Below are 20,922 nucleotides of genomic sequence, written 5' to 3' on the forward strand. Positions count from 1 at the left end.
ACAAAATTATAGTTCCTATAGAGTTGTTCCTGCTGTTTACTTTGAACTCTCCTTCCTTCATAACCACAAAAAAAGAACTGTCAATTTTAACTCATGATCTATTGCTGCAATCTGCTCTAATTGTATATTTTATCTTTATGAACGCTGTTTTTATTGTGTTATGCAAGTTGGTCTTTGACAGTAATAAATTATCTATCTATCTAACTGTCCATAGAAAATGTTTAGTTTGGTTTCTTTGGCATACAATACTGCGGAAATGCCATTATTTTCATTTTCATGCTACATACAAAGGAAAAGGGAATTCAATATAACTTCCCAACTCAGTCTCTCCATGAATTCATGAAAGTCCTTGTGAAGCCACAGCTTCATTAGTTCTGAACCACAGGGTGATTCCTTACCACTGTCCTATGAAATTTTCTGCCATGTTCATTTGTCACATTGTGTATGCTTTCTTTGTCAATTTTTCCATTAAAGCATATTACCAGATTACATTTTTCCATTCTTGAAAAGTTTCCCCACCTTCAGTTTTCCCATTTATTGCTGTAACCTGTCTAGCTGCAGCTAAGATAGCAACTTTTTAGCAACATCAAAAGCAGTTAACAATGCAGGTGTCAGGGAAGGTTCTATAGGATGGCTTGTGATTTTACTACATTCCAGTAAGATCCCTCCCCTCTGAAAAGCCTTGTACTATTTTGCATCCCCACCACATATGGAGGTATGTGCCCAGTTCCAGGGACCCATGTCACCAACAAATTGGACTCTGTTTGCATTGTAGATGTAACCCTTTGTATCCATTATATAAAATCCTGAAGAACAATAGCGAGGCAAATGGGAATTTTATCTCTGATCCTTAGCTGTGCTTCTTGAATATAAACATTTACCAGTAGTCACTGTAATGAGGGATTCTCTCCTTTATATTTTGCATCATTACAGGTTGTTATTTCTGTTGTGGAGGTGGAGAGATGATTAACAAAATCAGCCCTCCTGGCAAACCGGGAATAACCCCACACAGGCCCAGTTTAGGATATTCCACACCTTTCCTCAGCAGTTCCTTCTTTGAGAAAAATAAGTGGCTCAAGTAAATGTAAACTAAGCTTTAATAATAAAGAAAACTGTGACAAAAATCACATAATGAGAGAAACTAAATACAGCAACATGAGTCAAGTCTGAAGCAAGAAACAAGAAGAGTCAGTTGGTCCCTCTTAACTGAAATTTAACGGAAAACCCAGAAGGGAGGGGCTGATTCTGGAGCATAAGACACAAGCCCCGCCCACCAGATACCAAACATTCTACAGATCAGATTAGACCCCAATATTTTTCTTACAATTTCTCTGTTGTGTTAATGGAATTAACCTCATTCTAAGGGAAAGAGCTGGTCAGAAATTTGGTAGCTGAAGGATAAAATTTAAAGCAAGAAATGTTCCCAGAAAATAATGAAGGCTGCAGTTCTATAACCATTTACTGTACGTGAGACTAAGCCCCATCTAACGGGACTTACTTCTAAGCAGACGTATTTAGGATTACGGTGTAATTCTTCCTGGAAAGTACAAAAGCTATTTTTATTTTTACTATAGGAAGTTTACTTTAAACAATGTATTTCTTCCCGGAACACTGTGCTTTTAAACAGGAGCAGAAATAAGCTCCTGTCAGAATTCTATATGGCCTCATTCCCTCAAATGAAAGCCACCCTTTTGAAAAGCAGCCTTATATGTCCCAGCCGTCAAATGCATTTAAAGACATCTGGTGTGAAAGGCAACAAAATTACTAGCCAGTTTCACAAGTGCTTCTTCCTTCTTCCACCCCACCCCCTCCCCCACTCCCACTCCCACTCCCACATAAACAGTGACCTTATAATAATCATTTTAACGCTATCCCTCCCATTTCTAATTGTGGCTCCTCAATGTGACAAGCCAAGAAGCCCATCCTACGATGTGCTGTGCCGAAGCAGCGGCTCACATCAGACTGGGGGTAAAGTGAGCAGCAGCAGCAGTATCAGAGGGAAATTGCATCCCTTTTTCCCTACCACGTGGGTGCAACCTACAAATTTTCTCCTTGCCCCCACCACCCCTCGCAATTTCAGGACAGGAAAGGGCTAGCAGTACTAAATCCTAAGAGTTGCTCATTTCAGCGTTGTCTCCCGTGAAGAGAGCAAGACATCAGCTTCGTTGCTACTAATCCTTTCCTCTCTCCCCTACACTCCCCAGAAAACAGCTAATTAGATGGCGCAAGCATCTGAAATTGCCGGTAAAGAGAAAGCAGCAGATTCTGGGTAAGAAAACTTGCTAAGGATTGATAGTCAACACGACCAACCTATTTGGCCTATCTGACTCTGACTAATAGCCCTGCAGCTCCATGTCTGGCTGGTGGTTTCGAACCAATAGGTGAGATTTTATTCATTACTTAAATTTATATCTCAGGGCGGTTCAGAGACTGATGCCCATCTCATCCACTCCCAGACTCCTCTCCTGACTCACTACTCATCCCCTTGGCACGATGGGCGGACGTACCACTGTGACCCACCCTGCTTTGCTCATGTTCACTGGATGGGTGTAGGTTCATCTGAATCAAATCGGGTGGGCAGAGAAGACGACATTTCTTTCTGGAGCTAACTGAAGCCAGGAAGGTGGCTTGGGACAGACTGCACAAATGGGCCCTCTGCAATTCAGCTGCGTCTTTTTAGAGGTCTTCCAGAGGCACTGTTTTGCTTATATAAAGGTAAAGGTAAAGGGACTCCTGACCATTAGGTCCAGTCGTGGCCGACTCTAGGGTTGTGGCACTCATCTCGTTTTATTGGCCGGGGAAGCCGGCGTACAGCTTCCAGGTCATGAGGCCAGCATGACTAAGCTGCTTCTGGCGAACCGGAGCGATGCACAGAAACGCCGTTTACCTTCCCCTCGGAGCGGTACCTATTGATCTACTTGCACTTTGACGTGCTTTCGAACTGCTAGGTTGGCAGGAGCAGGGACTGAGCAACGGGAGCTCACCCCGTCGCGGGGATTCGAACCGCCGACCTTCTGATCAGCAAGTCCTAGGCTCTGTGGTTTAACCCACAGCGCCACCCGCACTTATATATTTGTCAACAAAACCCAATGCCAGAAAGCGATTGCGGTCGTCACTCATTCCAAGGGATCTGAAGCTGGTAGGATTGCCACTCTCGGTTCTCACTAGCCAGGGAAGTAGGAAAGAGATAAAACACTACAGTTTGAAGGGCGAAACTTCCCTCTTTTCCTCCCTGATAGAAGGGACATTGGTGTCATGCCTACCTTTTAACATTGCTGGGAAGACACTCGATTTGACATGCGGTGCAATGAACATGTGCTCATTTAGTGGCCTGAGTACAAGGCATACATATGTCAGCAAAGAGACGGGAGGAGGATGAATGCAGATAGAAAAGGCATCAGGCCCACCAGCTGTGGCCTGAACTTTCTTCAGGAGATTGAGACTTCTTCCTTGGCGAGCTGTAACAAGCGGCGCTTCGTAATCAACTCCTTTGAGGACAAGCGACGAATGAGTCAGAGCTCTGAGGTTACACAAGCCTCGCAAAGTGGGGGGGGGGGGAGATGGCTGCCTCCAGCAACGAGAAGAAAGCTTTCATTTAAAACCCCAGCAGGAGTGTCTTTTGTGACTTGTTCGGTTTGTAAGAATAATTCGGGAGCTTTTATCAAAATAAAAAGAAACCGCCACACAGTTAAACATGTTCTCTTGCTGAGTGAAAATAATTAAAGCTGGACCCAAAAATAGAGCAGAAAGGCAGGGTTTGGGCCAAGCAGAGGACGCCCTCACAATGTCTCTTCAGTTTTAGCATTAGACTCGTAAAAGAAAGGGCGGGAGTGAAAATAGCCCTGGAAATATTTTTTACTTGGCCTCTTTCAATCCTAGCGAGTGGATTTTGGTGCTGGTTGTGCTGCACACAAGTATCTCAAGCACAAACCCTGTAGCACTTTTTCCCACATGAATGGAGCCTAGTTTTAACCACCTAGGACCCCACTGTGATGCCTGAAGCAAAGAACAAGATGGCGTCCCAGTTCCACATACAGAAGCAATGGCACTGACAGCTAAATCTTACTTTGATCTTGGAAATGGTGTTGCATTCCACTGTACCCGAGGGCGAGGCTAGCTTAGGGGTCACAGCTGTCTTCCAACACCTTGTGGCAGCTCCCCAGTGCCCATCATCTGATGCCTGATGCAGCTTCCTCACTTTGCCTCATGGTAGGACCGGCCCTGACCATAAGAGCCGTGCCGCCTCTTCTGAACCCAGAGTGTGTTGCCCCAATACACACCAAAGAAAAGAACTCTCCCATTTGTTGGAACTGTCCTTGACACTCCATTTGTCTCCTTTATTATACAGTTCATCACAGGATGAGGAAGCAGTTTGTTTTGCTTGCTTTGGTGTACACACACATATTGCAGCCACAGAGGAGACTCGGAGATGTCCCAGTTGCAGTGATGCTGATCTTGGCTGGCTGGTTGGCTGCTTGACCCAATGCACTGCAGGCAGTTGCAGTGGGAAAGGCCCTTTCACCAAGCAACTGGGCAAAAGACAGCACTCCAGCAGGCCTTGCACATGCACATGCATTCCTCTGCTCATGTGCCACGCATTGGCCCTGCAGCATTTGCGTAAGCGGGAAGCGAGCAGACACCAGGTGCAGCAGGGAGCAAGTTGCACTGAGGTGTTGGAGGGCAGAGTGGTGTGTGCCTGCCATACACTTCCTAAGCTCACCTGCTGCCCTCGGGTGTGGTGGTAGAGGTTGTCTCATCACCAGCCTTGAGGCTGAAGATTCAGTTGTCCATCTGGTTGGCTCCTGTACATGGAGGGGGCAGGAGAGCACTATCTTTGGCAGCGAAATGTTTTCTGCCAGCCCTTTAAATTGGACTAAACATCACTGCAGCAGTGTGAGAAGAAGACAAAGGGGAGTGCAGCTCACACATCTCTGCAGCAAAACACAGAGGGTTTCCTATTTATGGCTGCCATATCAAAATCTCTCCAAAGGAGGCAAGGAGGAGGAATGGTGGGCTTTGCAAAACATAGCCACTGGAGTTTTGCAAATACAAGATGATCCTTTAAAGCCAGGAACAATATTTTTAAAATGTGAACATCTGGCATCCTTAGCCTCAGGAGTCTATTTTCAAGCACAGGATTCTTATCATCATTCATCTTTGTAAACTTTTTGGAATCACTTCTTTTGGATCATGAAGGCAAATGCTCAGCTATGGCCAAGAATATTCCTATGCAAGTAAGCAGGAGAGTTTCAGAGATGACTCTGAAAATACTTTCAGTTGCTCCAGCAGTTGGAATCACTCCAGTTTCTTCATAGCACCTGAACAATGTATCTGACAATAAGGAATGTGCATATTCCAATGCCTCTGGAATTGAGGCATCCTGATTTTTTAAAAGGAGGAAATAGCAAGGACCATTAGGTAATAATTTTGACTCAGTAATAATACTCGTAATAGTTATGCGCTGAATTATGGCATTAAATATTTTAAAACCAAATCTGAAAAAACAGGGTATGTGTTTTCGTACTGAAAACACAAGGAAATCTGTATCTAAAAGGTGCTATACAAGCAAATTACTTGTTAGTGACCTGAGGAGTTATGACATAAAAGGAACCCAATTTTCTGTAAGTCCCAGTTTTCTATCTGTAAAATGGATGACCTGTTTTCCCAGGGTTAGGCTCCTGCTGACTGACTTTCCAAATCAGAGGTTGGAATTTACCTTATGTTCCAAAGAACAATTTCTAGTACTCAGTACCATAGTAAACAACAAACAACAACAAAAATTGGGTCAGTTGGCTTGAGTCTATTTTCCCCCTCAAACTTCCTGTAGATTCTTTCGTATATTGGTGGTCACATTTCCCTCCCGTGACACCACAGCAATGTCTGTGGAGGACTGGTTTCACATGATAACATCCTTGGACCCTGCCACACCAAGTCTTCAGAATGAGCCAGAAGTTTCTCATGTCCCCTGCGCAGACTTTTCTAAGAACTTGCCAATTAGTAAAGGAGTATTAGCCTCTCAGCTAGATTCAGTGGCAAGCGTTCCTAACATTTAAAGTTCATCATGGCAGTGTTTATTTTAATTCAGAACATAATTCAGTCCAGTTGCAATGGATAAGCAGAACATGTAATGTTTGACGTCATCGTTTACCCTCTTGGGAGCTGAATTTATTGACTAGAAAAGAAAAAAGAAAACCAGCACAGGAATACATACTTCAGGACAAACAATCTACTTTGCAGAATCCTCTAGTATTATCACAGCAACAGAAGGCCTTCCCACCTTGAGGTATTTGCTTAGTTCACTGCTGGGATTTTTTAAATAAGGATCACTTTGCTATACTCTCTGAGATTTCTTGACTGCTGGCTCTATTACTGTTATCTAACTCTGCCGCTGCCTGGGGGGCATTTAGCTACCCACTTAAACTTTGGGGAAATTATTTTACCCAATATTAGTTTATCATTTTTTTTCCAATAATGGCTATCTAGGATGAAATGGAGGGAGCTGAGAAGAAGCCAGTGGCTGAGATATCCCCCACCCCCTAACATCCCCGCAATGCCAGGTTCATTTCAAGATGTAATCAGATTTGGAAGAAGTCCCCAAAGAGTTTTCACACGGCTGCTCATAATTAAAGAGGGAATGTGATCTCGGTGGCAGCTCTTGATGTGGTTGGCAGGCAGGCAAGCGGCCTCCAGAATTCATTGCATCCTCAAGAGGCTGGCGGTTCTGTCTGTCGTCACGGATTTTCTTGGCCAGGGCCCAGGGCAGATGAATGCCTCACACTGTTTAATGTTGCAGTGAGAAGGGTGGGGAATGGAAGGTTTTTGCAGTGAAGGCTGGGGGTGGGTGGAAATGGCTAAGAGAAGCAAGAGGAAAGTAGGCTGGAGAACATCATCTCATTAAATACAAAACAAAGCGACATAGGAGGCTGCCTTGTACTGAGTTAGACCATTGGTCCATCTAGCTCAGTAGTGTTTATATGGAATGGCAGTGGCTCTGCAGGACTGATTATTATTCATTTTATTATTCATTTATTGAATTTATATACCACTCTATACCCGGAGGTCTCAGGGCGATTCACAAAAAAAATAAACATAAAAACCACAATATATACAGTGATACCTTGGTTCCCGAACGGCTTATTCGTCGAAGAAACAGGCTCCCAAACGCTGCAAACCCAGAAGTGAGTGTTCCTGTTTGTGAACGTTTTTCAGAAGCTGGGTGTCTGACGCAGCTTCTGCGGCTTCCGATTGAGTGCAGGAAGCTCCTTCAGCCAATCAGCAACCGCGCCTTGGTTTTCGAATGGTTTCGGGAGTCGAATGGACTCCCGGAAAGTATTAAGTTTGAGAACCAAGGTGCCACTGTAATCAAAATAAAAACAACAACCCAATAACACCCCCCCCCCAAAAAAAGAAACATACAGTGGTACCTCGGGTTACATACGCTTCAGGTTACAGACTCCGCTAACCCAGAAATATTACCTCGGGTTAAGAACTTTGCTTGAGGATGAAAACAGAAATCGTGCTCGGGGGGCACAGTGGCAGAAGGAGGTCCCATTAGCTAAAGTGGTGCTTCAGGTTAAGAACAGTTTCAGGTTAAGAACAGACCTCCAGAACTAATTAAGTTCTTAACCCGAGGTACCACTGTATTATAAAAAGAGCCTAAGATGTCAATCAGATCAACCATGTTTAAAAAGGATTGATTCCATTTCTATTGCACTTGTTTTTTACAAGGTGCTCAAAGTGGCCTACATGGTTCTCCCCTTCCTCATTTAATTCCCACAACAACCCTACGAGGTAAGATGGGCTGAGAGGCAGTGGCTGGCCCCAAGATCACCCAGTGAGCTTCATAGCTGAATGGGGATTTGAACCCTGGTCTCCCAGGTCCTAGTCCATCACTCTAACTGCTATACCACACTGGTTCTCAGGGTTTAGAGAGGTGGGGTTCTCTCCAGCCCTACCAGGAGATGCTGAGGATTGAACCCAGGAGCTTCTTACATGCAACATTGATGCTTTGCTACTGAGCTACTTTCAATTTCTGTTTTGTGAGGATATCAAGCCACACACTGTCTTAGCAGCTCCTCCAAAGAAAGCCAGGACATTGTTTCAGAGGGGTGGAGGAGAGAGGACAAGTCATATCACCCACACATTCACATGATAAAAAGTCTCAGGAGACTTTAGATTCAGGCTGTGCACATACTCTACGTTTAAAGCGCTTCCAAAGCACATTCCACACACACTCACCCCAAGAATTCTGGCCACCGTGGTTTACGCCTCACAGAGCTCCAATTCCCAGAAACCCTTAACAAACTACAGTGCCCAGAATTCTCTGAGGGGAAAGAATGTGCTTTGGATGTGATTTAAAGGTATAGTGTGTCCTTGTCCTCAGACTCTCCAGTGTTTTCACTTTCCTGTCCCTCCTGCAGGGTGGGCACAAGTTCTTGGCAGTGATGGCTGGTGTCCACTGCAGTTGCAGAAGACAACAGCAGGCAGACTGTAGACAGAGACAGAGCAAATGGTTAACCTGTGACCAGAGAGTCGCCTGAGGCTCCATGTTGCTGTGACAAAGAAGCTGCTGCTATCCCATTATATCGAAATGCTGCCCCCCACCTCCCCAGGACCGCTTCTAAAGAACCATTTTCAATTGCTCTTCCGCAAATACAATACAAATCCCTCAAGGAATGTTATTCACACCAAGTAAAGGCCTCTTCAGCAACTGTAAATTGCCCAGGGGAAAACTCACTCCTGCTATCGCAATCATCTCATCTTCTAATTGGTAATTGACTTTCTCACCAGTCATTTTAATCCAGGGCTGTCTGATGTTTGCAGGAGATCAGCAGCTGCTCTTTACCCCACCAGATATTCAAGAAGGCACTCCAAAGCTAGCTAGGACGTGTGACTAGAACACCCTCTCTGAGGATGCTACTAATTGCATGGACTTCGCTTTTCAGTGTTTCAACCAAGACTTTTGAAAGTTGCTTAGTGGGCTCAGATGTGGATTACAATAACCCATATTTAGTGTGTGCAAACCTCTGAGCACCTAGTCAGGTTGCCCCCACTGGATAACATAAAATCAAAGGCAATCGTGTGATAGCAGAACACATGTTTTGCACAAAAAAGTTCTGCAGACCCTCCAAGTGCCCCCATTTTCCAGGGACAGCCCCCGATTTACAGAAGCCATCCTGGTTTTTGATTTGATCCCGGAATGTTCCCCTTTTCTGTAGTACATCCCTATTTTCATCAGAGAAATGCTGGAGGGTATGGAGTTATCCCACCCCCTAGCCATCTGAAAACAGTCCTGTATAGGGAAGTTTTTTTAATGTTAAATGTTTTTATGTGTGTTGGAAGCTGCCCAGAATGATGATGATGATGATGATGATGATGATGATGATTAAATAGGACAAGCCTATTTTCATTGGAGAAATGTCAGAGGGTATGGGTCTGATGTTCAGGATGTGGCATAGAAGCCAACTCATGGTTGGTTGCTGAGGGGGGCTGAGGGGTCTTTGGCCCCCCAATAAAATATTTGAGGGGGCCAGTGCCCCAAAGTTGATGGGCACTGTCATTCAAGTGGTGTGCGTGCACCACATCATGTGATTGTGTGGGGCAGGGCTCCCCAAATATTTTATTCAAGTTGGCATGTGGTATGTGGCATCTTCTGCTAAAGAATCTCGTATCAGAAGACTGAGCAGTCAGATCAATGGTCTAACTCCATATAAAAACACCTAATATTCTTATGTGCGTGGGGCTACCCCGCTGTAGGAACTGTTGGGCTCATGACCTCAAAAAACTTGCGAAATAGGTATAAATTTTACAGATCCTGCCCCTTCATTGTTTAAATTGGACATTTATCCCTAGCAGTGACTTTGCAGAAGGTTCTGAAGAAATAGCCACCAGGTGCTTCAAATCAAACTTAGGTTTAACCCTTATATCAGATGCTTAGCAATTTCCCTAGCCTAGAACTGCAAGATGCTCTCCTCAGTTGTCTGGAGGTCAATGTCAAGTGGTATAAATGGAGATGGTAGGTTTGAGTCTGGGCAGATCTGAGTCGAGGACTCAGAAGGGAGCAGAAGATTGAGGAAAGAAGCTTCTGCCCAGATCACTGCAATGTTTTGAGCCAGCTCTATTTGTTGAAAAGTAGGGATGAGCTCAAGCTAAAAGCGGTGAACTGCACACTCTGACGGGTTCATCTTGAAAAATGAATTCTGCAGCTTGTTCGTATCAGTGCATATTTGTAATCCTTTAACTGCATTAAAAAAGCAAGGTTACTGGAATTTTTCTGGGACAATTTTGTAAGTGTCTCCGCAAAACTGTCCGAGTAAGCAGAATAACAATGGTGAGGAGGGGAAAGTTTGTCTTCCAAACATATTCATGCAGCTGATAACAGCAAAAAAGAAACGAAAGCTTCAAAAGCAGAAAGCTGAATAGCTGAGTGGTGCAGTTTTCAACTATGACCTCAAGAATATTGAAGAACTTAGGGTCGTGGTACAATTTGGTACAGTTCTCGGACTGTGGCTGAATCCCACCATGAAACTTGTCTCCAGGGACATGCTATCATGGGCATAGAGATATCTATCTTGGCCAGATCTCTGTATTTGCACAGATACCGACACTTGGGTAGCATTATCCAGACTTGGACAAGATCAAGTTCATCCCATTTAAGGAATGTGTCTCAGTCCCAAAGGCAGGAGTGCCATCTGGGGGGGGGGGCAGAACTCACCAGAACTCAGTTCCAGCACCTCTCAGGTGGGTTCCAGCACCTTTGGGTGAGCACCATTGCCATTCTACGAGAACAAGGGAGGCATTCATGGTGAGTCATTGTTAAGTTGTAGGTGAACATATCAGACGACACAGCGATTCTTCAAACAGCTCTTGTTTATTCACAGGCCAGGACAGAACTGAACTGAAGGGTTCAGTCAGCCTGCTTATATAGAGCTCCAGTACAATGTAACTGTAACAATTTTCTAAAACTATCCAATCACTGAACATCACTTTCGATCCCTTATTTGCATAACTATCTACAGTATCCCCCTGCTGGCGCAGGGTGAGAACTTCAGTACATAACAGTCATAGTGTTGGAAAGGACCAAAGGGACATTTAGCCCAAATACTGTTTTGCTATGAGGCAGGGTCCATACTATGTACCATACAGTTAAGGCAAATTGAAAGCATATAACTTCTCCCAAAGAATCCCAGGAACTATACCTTGTCAAGAGTGCTTTAAACAGTACCTTTGTGAGAAACAAACCCCAGTTCCCAGAATTCTTTGCTCTCCCTCATTTTTTTGGTCCAGATATTTCCCCCGCCCTTTCTTTCAGCAGCTGTCCAGCGATTGCCAGGTCTGTCAAGGCAGATCCTGATAAAGATCTGGCCTGTGCAGCTAACAAGCTCCCATTCTGTGTGTGAGCAGGCTCCCCTTCCCATTTTGAAAAAAAAATTATTTTATTAATAAAGTAAACCGAAGATAAAGAGCATAAAGAAATACTGTTGCAGCAGGCTGAAAGAAGCATAAGGACAGACGTTGTCACTGAACCTTTTCCAAAAACATTACAAAAAATACCCATTTCCCCCCATAATAAACCTGTTAGGCTGGTTTAAATGTATTCTTGTATAATGTTACATTGATCATAATTACTATGGACCAAATTTTCTTGATCCATTCAGCTATAGAAGGAGAGATGCTTCCCCACCCCCACTCCTTTTTAGCTATTATAACAGCAGCAGCTATAAGGCTGAACACCTAGGACTTGCTGATCAGAAGGTCGGCGGTTCAAATCTCCGCAACGGGGTGACCTCCCATTGTTTGGTCCCTGCTCCTGCCAACCTAGCAGTTCAAAAGCACGTCAAAGTGCAAGTAGATAAATAGGTACAGATCCAGCAGGAAGGTAAATGGCGTTTCTGTGCGCTGCTCTGGTTTGCCAGAAGCGGCTTAGTCATGCTGACCACATGACCCGGAAGCTGTACGCCGGCTCCCTTGGCCAATAAAGCAAGATGAGCGCCGCAACCCCAGAGTCGGCCACGACTGGACCTAATGGTCAGGGGTCCCTTTACCTTTACCTATCAAGAATAGCATCTTTTAGATAGCCAAGCAGAAATATTCAGCCTGAAATATGCTTTAAATGCATGGTGTGAACACAATCTGTGTTCCGAGAGCCAGAAGTAAATATTTTGCCATAAACAAGGAAGCTCTAAATAAGGTGATTGTGCTGTATTGTGGATAATAATTTGAAAAGAATTTCCCCTTCCTTTCAAGTGGACAGCACTGTTGATCTGGTAGGGCTGCTGGGGGCGGGGGAGGGCGCAGGGAGAGATGGGTAAAGTTGCTTTGTGAGTCAGGTCTGGCAGAAGGTCACAAATCATCCATCCTTCTTTCATGATATCAAACTAGCGCGCTTGCCAATCCAACCCACTCCAGGTCTGTATGTGCTGATGCAGCAGTCTTCCCCATCAGGCTAACAGGCTTGGTTTCAATCAATATCTCCTGCTCTGGTTCATCTGAACTTTCTGTTAGATCCTGCCACTTCTATCATGCACAGATCATATCAGAGTGACAACTGTGAAAAACGCTTGGCTGTTGCTTTAATGATAATGAAATGTGGTGTGAGATCTAGCTAAACTAGAGGAAGTTTCTGCCATCTGGTGGTGAACTGAAAGACCAAAAGGCCTGAACGTTTATGTCTCATTGACATTTGCCTAAATTATTCCACCTTGCCCCAAAGGAGGGTAATGATGCATCATGGGAGACTCTCCGAGTGTCCCTAATTTCCAGGGATGGTCCTGGATTTACCAGAAGCCATCTTGGTTTTTGGTTTGATCCTGGAATGTCCCACTTTTCCTTATGATGCTCCTATTTTCATCAAAGAAATGTTGAAGGGTCTGAAGTTATGAAGTTATGTGACACCCGCCCCCCGGCCAGCCAAAAAGATAACTATACAGCCTTTAGAAGACATCTGAAGGCAGCCCTGTATAGGGAAGGGTTTTTTTAAGTTTATTATGTTTTTATATATGTTGGAAGCTGCCCAGAGTGGCTGGGGCAACCCAGTCAGATGAGTGAGATATTATTATTATTATTATTATTATTATTATTATGATGATGATGATGATGATAATGATGATGATGATGGAATAGAACATCCCTGTTTTCATCAGAGAAATGTTGGAGGATACATAACGGTGTGTTTGCTTATACATTTGTTTAGTCCAATGTTCGCCAGATCTATATCTCTCACTGTGGTGGCATCAAGTTCCCTATGTGTGAAATTATGGCCAAGCCTGGCAATCATTTTAGTTTTATTTCCTAGCTGTGATTCTGTGGCCACAGTGCAGGGCTTCTCTTTTGTTGTGAGAGAGATGACTCTCAGACAAGGGTGCGGCCAAGCAAAGGGTTACACAAGTCTCTTCAACCCATCTTCACATGCAGAATTCAGAGTGCAGGCCAAACGGGGCTATCTATTTCATTGTTGTTGTTGTTTAGACGTTTAGTCGTGTCCGACTCTTCGTGACCCCATGAACCAGAGCACGCCAGGCACTCCTGTCTTCCACTGCCTCCCACAGTTTGGTCAAACTCATGCTGGTAGCTTCGAGAACACTGTCCAACCATCTCGTCCTCTGTCAACCCTTTCTCCTTGTGCCCTCAATCTTTCCCAACATCAGGGTCTTTTCCAGGGAGTCTTCTCTTCTCATGAGGTGGCCAAAGTATTGGAGCCTCAGCTTCACAATCTGTCCTATTTCATACCCTCCGTCATTTCTCTGATGCAAATATGAACATCCTATTCCATGCCTTTCAACATTTCTCTGATAAAAAATAGGACATCCTAAGGAAAAGCAGGACATTCTGGGATCAAGTCAGATACCAGGGTGGTTTCTGTAAATCTGGGACTGTCCCTGAAAAATAAGGACACTTGGAAGGGCTGATTTAGTAGTCCTGTGAGATGCAGTTCATGACTCTCGCCCAGGAAGGCAACACCTAAACACAGCAGAAAGCAAGACGGAAGTTTCTACAAGCATAACTTGTCAGTGCATAACTACAATGCCAGGTGTGGTTGGCAGTTCCTCTCTCATTTTGAGGACTCTGCAGTAGCTTATCGCACTTTTGGTTAGGAACAACAACAGCTTCTTTTTCTTGATGTGGGATAAGACTGACATCAGTCCAAAGAGACTTATGAGACTCGGTAGAGAAGATGGGAGAAAATTTATCAAAGCTATGCAGCTCCAACAAGGCTTAGATTCCAGATAGGTTACATGATAGGGCATGGCAGGAGAGAAGCAAAATGAAGAAAAGTTACTATTCTTTCCCAAACATGATTTAAAAGGAAAATGCCAAACTGACTCCCACAATCTGATAGGTGTATTTATAACAACAAAAACATTCCATCCAGCTGACATTGAAGTGAGACAGTCAAGCCATTCCCCCCACCCCAAACTCATAACCCGCAACAGCCTGTTTTGTCTGGGGCAGCCATGATTTCCATAAAGGCACCCTGGGTTCTTCTTGATCCTGGGGTGCCCTGATTTTCCCTGGCCAGCAGATAGGGGCCGAGGCAGCGGCATTGGGAATGAAGCTTGAGAGTTCACTTTGTGGCAATCCTATTCTGAGCTAGGGCTTAGTGTGTGTGCTCGCTCTCTCTCTCTCTCTCTCTCACACACACACACACACACACACACACACACACTTGTTTTTGGTCCTGGGAAGCAACAATGAACCGCTAAGGATGTGTTAAAATGTAAAAAAAAAGTAGTATAAACACCTACAACAGGAAAACACAGGCCTGCGAGGAGAATAGCCTTTACCAAAGGTGTCATGAGCTTTGAAGACACTCGAACTCAGGACGAACAAAAGAAATGTGCTAAGAGGAAGATACGCTTGGCAAACCCTCGCCGTGATCAACTGCCGCCTATGTCCCCACTGTGGAAGGATGTGTGGATCCAGAATTGGCCTCCACAGTCACTTACAAACTCACTGTTAAAACTGTGTTCATGGAAGACAATCTTACTCGGCTATGAGTGATCGCCAAAAAAGCAGAAGGGTCTCAGAATCTAACTTGGAATGAAAATCAATATCCAGATACAGCAATTTGGTACTTTTCATTTATTTCCCCTATTTATAGTTCATCCTATGTTGCAATCATCCCAGGGTGGGAATATGACAACATTCAGTGTAAAACAAAAACTCGAACAGAATATACACAAGAACAGATAAAACCAACAAATTTGATAATAAATCTATACAATGCCACATGCCGACATTTTAAAAAACCTAGTTCCAGGATTAGAGCCATTCCTTAGCCACATCCCTGATGAGCCTGGCATAGATTCTATTTTCATATGCCTTCTATATCTCCCCCAAGTAGTGGGTTGATCTTCACACTTACGTTTCATAGTAGAGTCATCCTCCCTACACTTTAGCCTCAGAGCTGGGCTCTTGCTTTCCACAATTTCAGGATCAGTAACAATTTCTTCCTTGGAAGTGACTCTTTCCCTGAATCTCCAGAAATATTTTTTAACCAAGAACAAGCATTCCACTTAAGAGCTGTGAACCTGCAGCAATGAACCCCACATAAATAGCAGCTCCAACACATTGCTCTTTTGGAACGAGAGGCAATCCTAAAACGTCAGGGAGCTTCATTCCTTCCTTTGCTAGGATGGAATACATATTCCAGGAAACGAAAATGAGCACAAATTTTCCTGCAGAAAATGACTCCTGTGGAAAAAAGGTACAAATAAAATCTCCATGTTTTTCAGACTTGGAAACGTTATATAATGGAAAGGCCATACAAAACACGGTCACTGCATTCACAGTGGAGGCTAATGGCATGAAGTCCTGAGCAATAACTATTTCAGAGGGAAGGGACTCATCATCAGCTAACTCTATGAGCAGAACAAGCAACCCAGAGCCCAATCCCTGCAAAGCCAGGTCTGCTGCTGCCCATGATGTTGTCAACATGCCACATTCTCCACTGGACAGCGGCTGTGGAGCAGATGCACATAACACAGCCAAAAAGAGCGAAGACAAAGGCACCTACTTGGAAGCAAGACGCCCTGCACAGCCACCGTACAGGAAGGGAGCCATAATCTGCCTGGGCGGTGCTTTCGCTTGAGTACAGGCAAGGCGGGCAACTGAAGGCATGCTGGAGAAAAACAAAGACAAAAGGCAACAGTTAGATCTACTCAGGTACAATATCTTATGGACATCCCCAAAAGTCTGAGCAAATAGTGATGCGCAGCCAAACAATGCTATGATTCTAGGGCAAATTCTACATTTCCCACCTTGAGATGTAGGAATGGGAAAGTCTGCTGCATCTGCAATCACATGTGCCAGGAATCACACTTCCTCGGTTTTTCAGTGAAGCTTATGCACATGGACTAATGTGGGGCCAAAGCCGTTTCTGCCTAGAGGTTTATGCAGATGTAGACACTTTGCTCAGACACCTGAGGCAGAAAAAACTTCATGACTTCACAAGCTCTTTTGTTGCACAGACCCCCTTCATGCAGATAAGGGGGTCTTTGTCCCTTCCCTCTCCATTATTCAGACAGGACAAAAGGTAATTAAAGTCAACTCGTTCTTATCTAATGAAACACTGCTATGTTGGTGGACCATTGAATATATGTACCTACATGACATTGGTTCTTCAACCACTCTCTGGTACGCAAGGACTTTTTCCAGGTCTTTCTTATGTGTGTCTGACCTCAGAGAAGACCTGAGAAGACTGAAGCTGGTCTGAGCTGGTCACTGAAGCAACTGCCCCTTGGAGTTCTGATGCATTTAGAATGCAGCTTGCGTTGAACGCTCAGAACAACACAAATCATAACTCCAGGGTACTGGTCGTTCGGAACATCTGGCAACTGGAACTTTCAGGGAACTCCATTTTCTCCTTTACCAAGACAGACTGTGTATTCAGAGAAAGCGGAATTTTATTTATTTCAAAACTATCTACATGAAAAATACATTTTTGAATGGGAAGACTCTTATATGACTAGTGGGAACTGCCACAAAATGTTGCACTATGAAGGGCTCCGACCATGCTCTCCCCACAATAGTTCATCAGTATTCTGTGACCACTGAGCACACTCAATTCTCATGCACATCCCCTTTAGATAATTAGAAGCCTGCAAGCAAAGCTGCTTTTCTGCTTCTACCCGAAAGCAGAACAGCAGTGACTGGGTGCTGCTACATCATACACATCTGGGAACACCTCAGTGCAGTGGCATAGCAAGGTCAGGGGGTACCCGGTACAGAATTTTTTTTTCGTCACTCATTCCACATCAAATCAATGCAAAAAAAAGGGTTTTGTCACCCACCGTCTCAGATTTTGATGAAACTTGGTGTACACCCTTCCCTTATGATTGCAAGAACCCCCTTTAATTTTGTTTCACTCTATCTCAAATGGTTTTAATTTTATAGCACTTCAAAATTTCGTTCAATCTGCGTTGTCTGTCCCTCTTGAGACCCTCGGCATAAGATACCCTTGTCTACATTTCCCGCCCCCCTCCATGAACAATAATCAGATCTCTTTGAATTTTTACACAGACCTCAATTAAATGATGAGGGCATCTTGTGCCGAGGGTCTCAAGAAGAACAAACAACACAGATTTAACAAAACTTTGAAGTGCTATAAAACTAAAACCGTTTGAGATGGGGGGGGGTTAAGGGGATTTCTTTCAACCATAAAAGAAGGGTGTACACCAAATTTCATCAAAATCCGAGACGGTGGGTGACAAAATGAATATCCATATTTAGAGATTTCTCCGAATCTCTAGATTTCCCACCTCCCTCCCCGACATGGGTCCTATTATAAACCTTTTCAACTGCATATTATTTCATCATCCAAATTTTATGTTGTCCATAATATCTTCTACATTACAAGTGTTATTGTAATCCTGCTAATGCTTTCATCTGCTTACAGTGGTCTCTCAAGTAAATTATAATTTTTTCCCATTCTTTATTGAAGTTTTGGTCTTCTTAGTTCCTGAGCTTTCTGGTCAGTTTTGCCGTTTCAGCATAGTCCAACAGCTTAGTTTGCCATTCTTCTCTGGTAGGGAATTTGTCTTCTTTCCATCTCTAGGCTAGTAACATCCGTGCGGCTGTTGTTGCATACGTAAAAAATATTTTCTGCTCCTTTGGGATCTCGGTACCTACACTTCCTAATAAAAAAGCTTCTGCAAACCAGGCAGTTCTTTTCCAGCAGGAGGAAGCCTTCCTCCTTCTCAAACATTCTGTACCTACTTTTTGCATGTGTCCCGTTCATGCCTGTGAGCAGATATGTGAGCTGCAAATGGAGCTCTCCCCAAACAATAGCTAGCTGGTCCATTTCAAGCAGCACACGGGAAGCATAGAATCATAGAACTGTAGAGTTGGAAGGGACCCTGAGGGTCATCTAGTCCAACCCCCTGCAAATGCAAGAATATTCAGTTGTCCCATACAGGGATTGAACCTGCAACCTTGGCCTTATCAGCACCATGCTCCAGCAAGCTGAGCTATCCAGAAGGAGACCTCCCCATTCACAAGTCTATTCCATTATGATCTTATTTGCATGTGGTGTTGTTGTTTAGTCGTTTAGTCGTGTCCGACTCTTCATGACCCCATGGACCAGAGCACGCCAGGCACTCCTGTCTTCCACTGCCTCCCGCAGTTTGGTCAAACTCATGCTGGTAGCTTTGAGAACACTGTTCAGCCATCTCGTCCTCTGTCGTCCCCTTCTCCTTGTGCCCTCCATCTTTCCCAACATCAGGGTCTTTTCCGGGGAGTCTTCTCTTCTCATGAGGTGGCCAAAGTACTGGAGTCTCAGCTTCAGGATCTGTCCTTCCAGTGAGCACTCAGGGCTGATTTCCTTAAGAATGGATAGGTGGTTACATGTGGTGGTTGCCAATTAAAGATTGGAGGTTATGTACTCTCATGGTTAGAGTGCTGGACCTGGAAGACTCAAATCCCCACTCAACTAGGAAACCCCACTCAACTGGGAAGTGACCCGAAAACAGTCACGGTCTCTTAGCCAAACCTACTTCACAGGGTTGTTCTGAGGATAAAATGAGGAAGCCAGAACCTTGGAGGAAAGGTCTGATATAAATGCAACAATATTTTTTTAAAAAAGTGTGGGCTATTAGTCACCTAGTATAGATGGAATTTATTATTATCTTCAAGATATTTTCATGAAGGAAGAATGGGCAGCACAACAAGTGCTGGGATTTCGGCTAATTGTTTGCCTCAGTGTTGTTTCATGTGCACCACTTCCAGTCTTCTTTGCACCTTGGCTGCTTGTACAAATAAAAAGATCTGTAAGGTAGCCATCGTTTGACCTGCATGTTCAAAACAGCAGCATTTTTCTAACCTCTGTTGAGGAATAGCCTCTTTTCACAGCACTCAGCAAAAAGATGAAGGGAGAAACAGATTGTTGCTCTGTTTGCTGAAAGCTGCAGCCATACAATAGCCTTCTCACAACAAAATATGAAGCTGTGATTGAAAGCAGGAGGCTTTCCTATCAAAACGATCTGTCGAGCTACAGATTTCCTTGATGTTTGTTTTGTGAAGGAACGCGTTTGCTTTGAGAGTTTTTCGAGATCTATCTAAAGCTTCGAAATTATACCATTCACTCTAGACATTACATCTCATTTTTGGATCCTATATTACTATGGTAAAAGGGGGCTGTTGTTCCCAGTAATTTTCTATTGGCCACTGTTGGGGTAGATCCAGGAAGTTCTCCCTCTCTTCTCCCTGCAGTTGTGAGGGTAATTTCATGTGGGGAGAATTGCCTGAAGCAGACTACAGTGATACCTCAGGTTAAGAACTTAATTTGTTCTGGAGGTCCGTTCTTAACCTGAAACTGTTCTTAACCTGAGGTACCACTTTAGCTAATGGGGTCTCCCGCTGCCGCCGTGCAATTTCTGTTCTCATCCTGAAGCAAAGTTCTTAACACAAGGTACTATTTCTGGTTAGCGGAGTCTGTAACCTGAAGCGCCTGTAACCTGAAGCGTCAGTAACCCAAGTACCACTGTATTCTCTGTCTTACAACCAAGCACTTGAGAAAGCAGCAAGTGTGTGTTCAAACCATGTCCTCCCCACTTAATATGCAAGCTCTCTCCATCACCCTGCAGTTACTTGAATCCATGTGTCATGCCCCAACCTAAAAACACTTTAGCCAACGTCATTATGTACAATGTCAACAGAGCAACAGAAGGATAGGGGAGCAAGTGGTACATTTACTGGCTGTGGTGTTGGAACTGCTTCTCAGGGGCTTCCTTGCCCATCATTCCAGTATTATGCGCATGAAGGATGTCCATAGGGGAAAGCCTTTCACTGGCCCTGCCAGCATAGATGCAATATTGGAGTTGTGAAAGAAGTAATGGGCTGGAGGCTCTCATCTCGGTGATGTTTGTTTCATTTATATCCTACGTTGCTCTCCAAGGAGTTCAAGGCTGCATACATGGTTCTCCCCCTCCTCATGCAAATCTCCACAACAACCCTCTGAGGTAGGTTAGACTGAGAGGTAGTGACTGGCCCTAGGTCACCCAATGAGTTTCATGGCTGAGTGGGGATTTGAACCCTGGTCTCCCAGGCCCTGGGACGCGGGTGGCACTGTGGGTAAAAGCCTCAGCGCCTAGGGCTTGCCGATCGAAAGGTTGGCAGTTCGAATCCCCGCTGCGGAGTGCGCTCCCGTCGTTCGGTCCCAACGCCTGCCAACCTAGCAGTTCGAAAGCACTCCCGGGTGCAAGTAGATAAATAGGGACCTCTTACTAGCGGGAAGGTAAACGGCGTTTCCGTGTGCGGCTCTGGCTCGCCAGAGCAGCGATGTCACGCTGGCCACGTGACCCGGAAGTGTCTCCGGACAGCGCTGGCCCTCGGCCTCTTGAGTGAGATGGGCGCACAACCCTAGAGTCTGTCAAGAGTGGCCCATATCGGCAGGGGTACCTTTACCTTTACCTTTACTCCCAGGCC

The sequence above is a fragment of the Podarcis tiliguerta genome (genome assembly GCF_965153285.1).
Source record: "Podarcis tiliguerta genome assembly, chromosome: 4".
NCBI lineage: Eukaryota > Metazoa > Chordata > Lepidosauria > Squamata > Lacertidae > Podarcis > Podarcis tiliguerta.